The sequence below is a fragment of the Rhincodon typus genome, chromosome 18, assembly GCF_021869965.1.
Source record: "Rhincodon typus isolate 14 chromosome 18, sRhiTyp1.1, whole genome shotgun sequence".
Lineage (NCBI taxonomy): Eukaryota > Metazoa > Chordata > Chondrichthyes > Orectolobiformes > Rhincodontidae > Rhincodon > Rhincodon typus.
In genome coordinates this window covers 51193245-51203276 of record NC_063349.1, presented here as the reverse complement: position 1 = coordinate 51203276, position 10032 = coordinate 51193245, and the positions used below count along the sequence as shown (strand labels likewise).

General features: G+C 40.7%; 1 long non-coding RNA gene across 1 annotated transcript; it reads right to left on the bottom strand.

Annotated features, from left to right (window-relative positions):
- Window positions 1–799: 799 nt before the first annotated feature.
- Window positions 800–8802, bottom strand: LOC125485404. Its single transcript, XR_007264139.1, has 2 exons — window positions 8578–8802; window positions 800–1530 (listed from the first exon to the last, which is right to left on the bottom strand). It is a non-coding gene; the product is annotated as an uncharacterized LOC125485404 (long non-coding RNA).
- Window positions 8803–10032: the final 1230 nt, after the last annotated feature.

Sequence of the window (10032 nt, the reverse complement as noted above, 5' to 3'; positions counted from 1 at the left end):
GTGCAGCTACAGGTGGCAGTAAGGGCAGTGCAGCTACAGGCAGCAGTGGGGACAGTGCAGCTACAGGTGGCAGTAAGGGCAGTGCAGCTACGGCAGGGAAAGACACAATTCTTTGAGAACAGCAAGAGGAAGTATGGAAAAGGGACCAGAGAAAGAAATGCCAATGATGTCAAGACAAAAGACTAGTTCAACCTCCTGGAAACATGTGCCAAAGGTACGGTTGGAGATGAGTCTCCAGGATCAGGTTCATCAGCCACGCAAAGACAAGAGATTCCATGATCAGGGACACAGAATGTCATGGGTGAGCTGTTGTACTCATTACCGAAGCATTGCAAACAGCTACCTGCACTTTAACAAACTGGTCTGGAATATCTTGGACTGTGGATGAGTGCACATACAATGCCCCTGAGTCTGCTTGTTCTTTATCTCTAAGTAAGGATATTTAACTCCTTCTGCACTGTGGCACATGGACTAGAACTAAATAGATCCTCCTTCCAAAATTGAACAAAGCTGTTGCTAGGCTTTCCCATATCTTTTCCAGAAATCTTGATCAAGTCATTGATTCTGAAGGCACTTGACTCTGCCTGGGATATATTTGGCATGACAGAATGTAGTCTGATCTGTCCTTTGAAATGCCTGGCTGCTAACCTGATTATTGTGCCCTTGCTTTGTAATTCTAGATACCTCAATAAACCCATGGACACCCAAATAACACTTCAGTGACTGTGAATGTCTGCAGGTTGCCGTGTAAAATATAAGTGAGAACTCAGCTGTTGCACAGAACACTCAAATACATTCCCACAGTCAATATCTTTTATTAACTGCTTCTATCCCATGTTAATTTATTTTACAGCACTCATAGGAGGTCAGTATCACTGGTAAGGTCAGCATTTATGTCTAACTGACCTTGAGAAGATGATGGTGAGCTGACTTTTTGAACTCCTGCAATCTTTTTGGAACAGCAACACTCATAGCGCTGGTTCAGAATGGAGTTCTAGGATTTTGTCCCCATTACAGTGAAGAAACAGTGATAGAAATTGAATCAGGATGGTCTGCAACTTGGAAGGGAACCTGAAGATGGTGGTGTTCCCATGCATCTTTGTTCTTCAAGCTGGTAGATGTTGTGGATTTAGAAGGTGCTGGCAAAGGAAGTTTGACAAGTTTTGCAGAAGTGCATCTTTTTGATGATATACATGCTGCTACCATGTCCAGGTGAAGGGTGAGCTTCTTAAGTGTTATTGATGCCATACTCACCCAGGTAAGTAAAGAGTATTCCATCACAATCCTGATTTGCACTTTGAGGATGGTGGATGGGCACTGGGGACAGGAGAGATGAGTTATGTCACAGGAGTCCCAGCCTCTGACTATTCCTACATCCACAGTATTTATGTAGATGCTATGAGGTAAGTTTCTGGTCAATGGTAACCTCCAGGATGTTGCCAGTGGGGGATGCAGTGATGGTAGTGCAGTTGAACATCACGGGAAGATGGTTAGATTCTCTCTACTTTGGAGAAGGCCACTGTTTTCCAACTGTAAAAGACCAAAGGCAGCAGATACATGGGGTCACCACCATGTACAAGTTCCCCTCCCAACCACGCATTGTCCTGACTTGGAACAATGTTAGAATCCTTTATCGTGTTTCAGGGTCAAAACCTGGAACTCCCTTCCTAACAGTGGGTGAACCTACACCACACGAACTGCAGCAGTTCAAAAACACAGCTCAGTACCTGCTCAAGGACAATGAAGGGTGGGCAATAAATGCTGGCCTTGTCAACAATATTCACATCCCATGAGCAAGTCTTAAAAATAAACTTTTGTTGACATTCTTTCTTTATATAACCAGAGATCTGTCAGCCTCACCAACATTCTAAAGTCAACAGTCCTGACATTCAACAGGGCTTTCTGCAGGCTTCACCTTCACTTCATAGGAAGACTAGTAAAAATGCTTGGGAAATGATTTGAAGGGATGTTTGAGTCAGTTTTACAGGAGTTTCACCAGCCTTTCACCGGAGATGTAACAAAGCCTTCAGAAACTGAGAGTCCTCTGGTTTTAATTCTATCAGATAGCCTGTTTTTATCTTATATATGCCTTCAGATAAAAACAAAACAAATAGCAATGGATTTGACCCATGGGAAATTATATTACACAGTGTAAATGTTTAACAACATTTGACTTTTGTTTTACCTAACAGAAGTCTCAAAGCGATCCTTTTCACTTCTTACATTAAACAAACATTTATTAATGCTGTATTATAAGTCTGTCTTTGCAAACTGAGTGGGGCATCTGAGTATTTTTCTTTAAATTAAATAAATGCAATTACATATTTGCCACTGTTTGACCTTTGATGTAATACAGAAGGGACTCCTGCCCGAGATCAAAATGATAGCTACCGATATGTGAAAAGAAATTGAAGCTGGTCACATAAATTTTGTAATGCAAGAACAAATTTAGCAAATACTTCATTTGAGTTAAAAGGTAATGCACACACCAAATAAACCACCAGCATACACTGCATAAAAGTGGGTAATAGAACACAGAACATAGAACATAGAACAGTACAGCACAGTACAGGCCCTTTGGCCCACGAAGTTGTGCCGACCTATTATCCTACTAAGATCAATCAACCCTGCATACCCTACATTTTACTATCCTCCATGTGCCTATCCAAGAGTCACTTAAAAGTCTCTAAAGTATCTGATTCCACTACCACTGCCGGCAGCGCATTCCACACTCCCACCACTCTCTGTGTGAAGAACCTACCTCTGACATCTCCCCTATACCTTCTTCTAATCACCTTAAAATTATGCCCCCTCATAATAGTCATTTCCGCCAATTATGATTTCTGTTGAGACCAATATTTTAAACAGAAATTCCAACATTTAACTTCTATAGCAAGCAAGGCCCCGGAGAAGATTTCACCTTGTAAAGACTTTTACTCAATCTGCTGATTGCAAAACACTGTTTACTAAACACTACCTTTTTTTACATTGATGAACTTATGTTTTAAACAATTGAATAGAATTTGCCTCTTCCTACTTGTAGTGATAGCTAAAACCCTGGATTTTGTAACATCATTGAGCCCCTTAAGTAGAAATTCTCCAAGATACAATCAAAAGTGATCCATAACTTCCAAGGGAAGTTCCAAGGGTTTTACTTGTGTTCTTTTTCCTTCCCACTATTGTCTCCCAAAGTGGGCATTTCCCTCAGAAGTCTCCTTCTAGCTCCAGCTTGGCAAACCTCCCAGCCTTGTTGCAACTCCTAAAACTCCATCTTAAAAGTGAGCCCAAGCTCGCAACCACATTCCATGTGGTAAACAATAGGGTCAGCATTTTCACTGCTTACGGTGGGGCCTGGTCAACTCTTTATTTTGCTTCCCATTTCCCTGTTGGTTACTGACCCTATAGAATAAAACAGCAACGCCAAAGTTGCTGTATGTGATGTTTTTGGATTCACACGGACCCTGTAACCTGATTTCAAAATTACTTCCTTCATTGGGACCCAGTTCGATTCCGGCCTCGGGCAACTGCCTGTGTGGAGTTTGCACATTCTCCCCGTGTCTGCATGGGTTTCCTCCGGGTGCTCCAGTTTCCTCCCACAGTCCAAAGATGTGCAGGCTAGGTGGGATAGCCCTTGGGAAATGTGGGGTTACAGGGATTGAGTAAGTGGGTGGGTTTGGGTGTGGGTGGGATGCTCTTCGGAGGGTCAGTGTAGACTCACTGGACTGAATGGTCTGCATCCACACTGTTGGGATTCTATGATTCTATGATTTATTGACTTTGCCACAGCAACAGGAAACAAATTAGCTTCAGAATTAGGTAAAAATGTTAATCAGTTATGTTTGCTTCCAACATTTGCTCAAGTCCTTGGAAGTTAAGGGTTAGTTTAAAAGTTCACAACTTAAGGTGTTCTCATTGTGGGCTTTAAAACTGTCTCCAAATTTAAATAGCTTGCTTCTCCCTCAACAAAACAATCTAAGTCCCATTTGATCTGAAAATTGAAAGAACTGTGGATGCTGTAAATCAGCAACATAAACAGAAATTGCTGGAAAAGCTCAGCAGGTCTGGCAGCATCTGAAGAGAGAATTCAGAGTAAATATTTCAGGTCAAGTGATCCTTCTACAGAACTTCCTCAGAACTGATGCTGCCAAACCTGCTGAGTTTTCGCAGCAATTTCTGTTTTTGTTTCCCATTTGATCTCTTTAGAATGAAACCACTCAGGCTTCCTGTCAGCAAGATTCAGAACAGATCACATGACCCATTTCTTTTATCTTCAGTTTGAAAAACTGTGTCACTTTCATAAACCAAAAAAAAAGTCCTAAAATATAATGTTATAAACCTCACAACTGTAATGCTGGCTATATAGAGCTGCCGTAATGGTGTTATTGTAACATTAATTACTTCGTAACAAAGACTAATCTGTCTTTAACACTGACACATGGTCCCCAAAATGGCTTCCAGAAGTCACATGGAACAGCATCATCAAAGTTGCTGTATGTGAATTTTTTTGGGGTTCATAGGGATCTGACTTCAAATTGACTTCCTTTATAATCTTCTACACAGCAACAGGAAACATATTAACTTTATATCTATGTAGAAATGCTAATCAGTTATAACTGTTCCCATCCTTTATTTTCTTGTGGATTACACTGGTATTGTGACTGGATGGTACTTATCGCAGGAGGAAATCACAAGCAACCTTCTTGAAATTTAATGAACATTTCCAAAGAAACTCCCTGATATAGTCATTCCTGGAAATATGAATGAGTCTTTCTAGATCATCTTAACTATCAATGCAAGCCATTCAAATCGATGGCTGGGACAGTGGCTAGTTAATTACCTTGACAAAAGACACTGGATGGTCCTATTACCTAATACAGAACCATGATGTGACAATTTTTGGGACCACAATGATTTCAATTTTTTATCTGTATATAAGTAGGCTATGAGCCACCATTTTAGCCAAATTCAATTGAATGAGAATGAGCTTTATTGTCACATGCACTTGAATGAGTACAATGAAAAGTTTACAAGTCACCACTTATGGCGCCATTGTAGGTACAAAGATATCTAGGTACAGATTGTTCAGTATAAGTTGTGGAGAAAATACAATGACAACAATTAAGAAATCCCAGGAAGGACTCCTGTAGACATTAGTAGAGAGAGGGAGGATTTTCCATTAAACTTGCACTTAGAATCCCTATAGTGTGGAAACAGGCCAGTCCAATCCTCCAAAGAGCATTCCACCCAGACCCACCCCATCCCTGTATTTCCCACGGCCAGATGAATTGCACCCCAATTCGCTGTGGGAGGTGAGGCAGGAAATTGCAGGGGCCCTGACACGAATTTTAAATTCCTCTCTGGCCACGGGGAAGTGTCAGAGGATTTTATTTGATGTGTTAACGTCACATGTACCTAGGTACAGTGAAAACTTTTGGTTTGCATCCAGTACAGGCAGACCATAACATACAAAGTGCATTAGGGTAATAGAACAGTGCCAAGAATACAATGTGAAGGCTGCAGAGAAAATGCACAATTTAAAATTTAAATTTAAATTTAAAATTTGAGAGGTCCGTTCAGAAGTCTAATAACAGCAGGGAAGAAGACTGAAAGATGGCAAATGTGGTTCCACTTTTTAAGAAAGATGGTAGAGATGAACCAAGAAAACTCAGGATATTACAGATCAGTGAGTGTCACATCAGTTGTCGGGAAACTATTGGAGAAAAATCTGAAAGAGCGAATTAATAGCCACTTGGAAAGGCATCGGTTAATTAGGGATAGTCAACATAGTTTAGTCAGAGCGGGGTCATGCCAAACAAATTTGTTAGAATTTTTTGAAAATGAATGAGGGAAGTTCAGTTGATGTGGATCAGGATGCAGGTGTCCAGCAGTGTATCACAAGGATCAGTACTGGGACCTTATTGTTTGTTATATATGTAAATGATATACATGAAAACTTGAGGGGAATGTTAAGCAAATTTGCAGATAACACCAAAATTGGTAGAGTGGTTAATAGTGAAGAAGATGGTTGTAGCTTACAGGAAGATACAGATGGATTGGTCAGATTGGCAGACCAGTGGCAGATGGTATTTAACCCCGATAAATGCGAGGTGATGCACTTTGGAAGAAGAAATAAGATGAGGGAGTATTTAATGAATGGCAGGACACTAGGTAGCTTCGAGGAACAGAAGAATCTTGGCTAATTTTTACAGATTCCTGAAGTCAGCAGAGCACGTGAATAGAACAGTTAAGAAGGCAAATGGGACATTTACTTCCATCAGTAGACGCTTAGAGTATAAGAGCAAGGAGGTAACGTTGGAGTTGTACAGACAGTTGATTAGGCCACAGCTGGGGTACTGTGTGCAGTTCTGGTCACCTCACTACAGGAAGGATGTGATAGCACCAAAGGGAGTACAGAGGAGGTTCACCAGCTGTTACCTGGAATGGAGAAATTGAGCTATAAGGAGAGACTAGATAGGCTAGGACTGTTTTCTTTAGAGCAGAGAAGACTGAGGAGGGACATGATTGAGGTGTATAAGATTATGAGGGATATGGACAGGGTGAATAGACAGCAGCTGTTGCCCTTGGAGAAGTCAATCACGACAGGGTAGTATTAGGGTAAGGAGTAGAGATTCAGAGGTGATTTGGGAAACAAAACTTTTGTAGGAATCTGGAATGCAGTGCCTGGTAAGGTAGTGGAGGCTGGAAACCTCACAATGTTTAAAAATATTTGGTTAAGCACTTGAAATAACATAACATTCAAGGATATGGGACAAATGCAGGAAATTGGTATTAGCACACTTTTAGTGCTAGTTATGTCAGTGCTGACTCGATGGGCCGAAGGGCCTTTTCTGCACTATATGAAGCTACGAATCTATAAAGCACCTTCCAAACCCGCAACCAGTTCCATCGAGAAGGGCAAGGGCAGCAGATACATGGGAACACCACCCCCTGCAAGTTCCCCTCCAAGACACTCAACATCCTGACTTGGAAATATATTGCTATTTCTTCACTGACACTGGGTCAAAATCCTGGAATTCCCTCCCTAATAGCATTGTGGGTCAACCCACAGCAGGTGGACTGCAGTGGTTCAAGACGGCAACTCACCATCACCTTCTCAAGGGGCAACTAGGGATGGGCAAGAAATGCTGGTCAGCCATTGATGTCCTTGTCCCATGAGTGAATAAAAGAAATCCTTCCACATAGTTTGAAGCAATTAATTACATTAACAATGAATTAATTATCCATAATTACAAAGTCTGTACAGCACAAAAACAAGCCACTTTGCCTAGTCCAACCTGTCATTTTAGACTTTACACTTTATACAAGTCTCCTCATCACCTATTCTCCTACCCCTATCAACATAATCTTCTAATGCTTTCTCCCTGATCTATTGATTTAGCTCCCCCTCAAGAACATCCTTGCTTTATAAGTGAGAACATGTTTGTACTGAGTGACTAAAAATGACAGTGGGACAATAAATTGGCTTTGAGCAAAAGGACATGCTTCAAGTATCCTCGTTTATACTATCCTGATAGTTTTTCAGTTCATATATTAAATAGAAGCAGTGCCAAAAGTATGGTTAGCTAGATCGTGGATATTGAAGCATGTGATTCACTGTTGGCTGTATTCTAAAAGAGCCAGCACGTGTGGCAAAGTGAAAATGCACAATTCTTGCAATTTCTGCAAACTTGATCTCTTGATTAGAAAAAAGCCACGCAGACCAGAAATGTGGAAACTCCACAACCTTGTTAGGGTAAGGGCTGATGCTGGCTCGGGCTTGGGAAAATGATACTGGTGCGACAAGCCATTGTTGATGGCCAGTGGGAAAACTACTGAGGATAGACAGTGAATGGGAAAAGCTTAGGGGGGATGGCAACTCCCGCTTTGTTGTTTTCAGTAGTGAAGTTAAATGCCAACTCCTGAGACAGTTCTCCAAGCTGCTTTATTCACCCAATGCTACTCCCACTACAATCCATGTAGTAAAAGCAAAAGTGGAACAAATTCCAGTTGAGTCAGAGTAAACACAACAAATGCAACATTATTGTTATTGTTCATTACTGGAGCAAGGAAGACAAAAATATATAGTTTGAAATCTCATTGTGCTTGTGATTGAGAAACCATTAAATTGAACCAAACAGGCAAACAGACTCTTTAAAAATGGAACAGGAGCCCATATTTACCCTTATTTTCACCTTAAACACTGTAACTTTAAACTGATTGTGGCTGTGCATGAAGAACAACCTTGATTGACCTCCCATTTGTAACATTCTGCAATCATTAACTCAGATACGAAATTACTTTAAAACTATGTATAAGGCATATGATTGTACACATATCAAAAAGTGGCTTCATAAATGACATTCTTTCTCAAATGCATCCCGCATTTCTTTTTTCTCTGAATGAATTACTGCATCTAAGGAGCTAAATAAATGCAAGTGGTTGTCCTTGAAAGGGCATCCATTCTATAATTACAGAACTTGCTCTAAAGTGTTTCAGCCAACATCTGTAAAGTAGCTTCACAAACTACTTATAGATTAGTTATACAACATATATTGTACTAGAAGTTTATTCACGTACCTCCAGCGTACATAACAGCCAATGTTGTTGAAGAGATCCATGCGATCTGACTGTATGAGGTGTCAAAGATATCCTGAATCTCCTTAAAGAACACAGTTATGGCTTTGGGAAATGCATAAGAAAATCCAATCGAGACAAAAGCTGCTATGACCACTGCCCAGCCCCAACCACCATCTGGGGGGACATATTCCTGTGATGATGCTGGTGGTGGCATCTTAGACTTCTTGCTCTTGGTTGACTGGAAGAAGCAAAGGAAAAATCATTTTACAATGCAGGACACATAAAATATTAAAGAAAATCCTATTGATCTTGTCTAGAAGTCAAACCTGTGTGCACTTCTAAATGTTCAAGAGGTTTCCTCCAGATAACCTTTACAGAGTGGCTCTTTTCTGAAGCGTTAGTTATTGAACACCTGATTTGAGGCTGTTAAATGCAAGAAGTACAATAATAACATGAAAGCAGACTGGTATTTTCAGCTTGGCATAGTTCAATATAAACACACACAGAGTAGGAGGAGACATATAACGTCAGTCAAGGGATTATCTCACTGTACATGCCATGGTTTAAATCACTGAAATAATTGCTTTCTCAAACAACTTAGTCCTTTCAGGAAATCTCTGCTGAAAACCAATGAACGCCCACAACTTTAGGAGCAGAACAGGGAAAATCCAACAGGAGGCAAAATTGCAGGGCCAGGCAATTTAAGGCAGCCCTGCTTTAATCAGTACTTTGCGCAAACAATTCAATCTCTCCTTTCAACTGCAGGTAAACTAGGAGAGTAAAGCTTGTGAATAAATCTTTGGACATGTGATTTTTTTCTCCACAAAAGGTAAATAAAGAAATATAATGGCCCGGGAAGTGCTGGAGTTTAAATAAAAACTGTGACTTTATATCCAACAGGACAGAACAGTAACTTAGTCGCAAGGTCAGCCAGGGAGGAAACCAAGTTGAGAAAAGAAAGCACATTGTTTTAATGTAATTGCACATTCATTTCCAAAGGTTCCAATCAATACAGCTCTGTCTGATCTCATTACCCCACATATACACACTTACACACAGACAACTTATGAATATTCTACAGTCACCAGCTGTCTGTTCTCCACTCATGCTCATTAACAAAATTACACGATGCCAAATGTTATCATCAAGCCCTGCTAGAGGTGACCTTCCTTGGTAATATTCAAGGTTTGGCAGCAGTTTGTGCTCTGCTAATTGTACAGGAGCAAGGAATCATCTTGCTAGTCAGGCATGCCATTGCACGGACTAAACAAATGTACGCTGTGTGGCTAGATCCGTTGCTGTGCTCCAAACTTAAAATGGTTACTGATTTTAGCGACACAAATAAACCACTCTGTTCGATTGTTCTTCTCCTTTTACCACAGGCTCATCTTAACACCCCAACCCTAAGCTCTAAGGGGAGGAAATGGCCTAGTGGTATTGTTGCTCGGCTTAGTA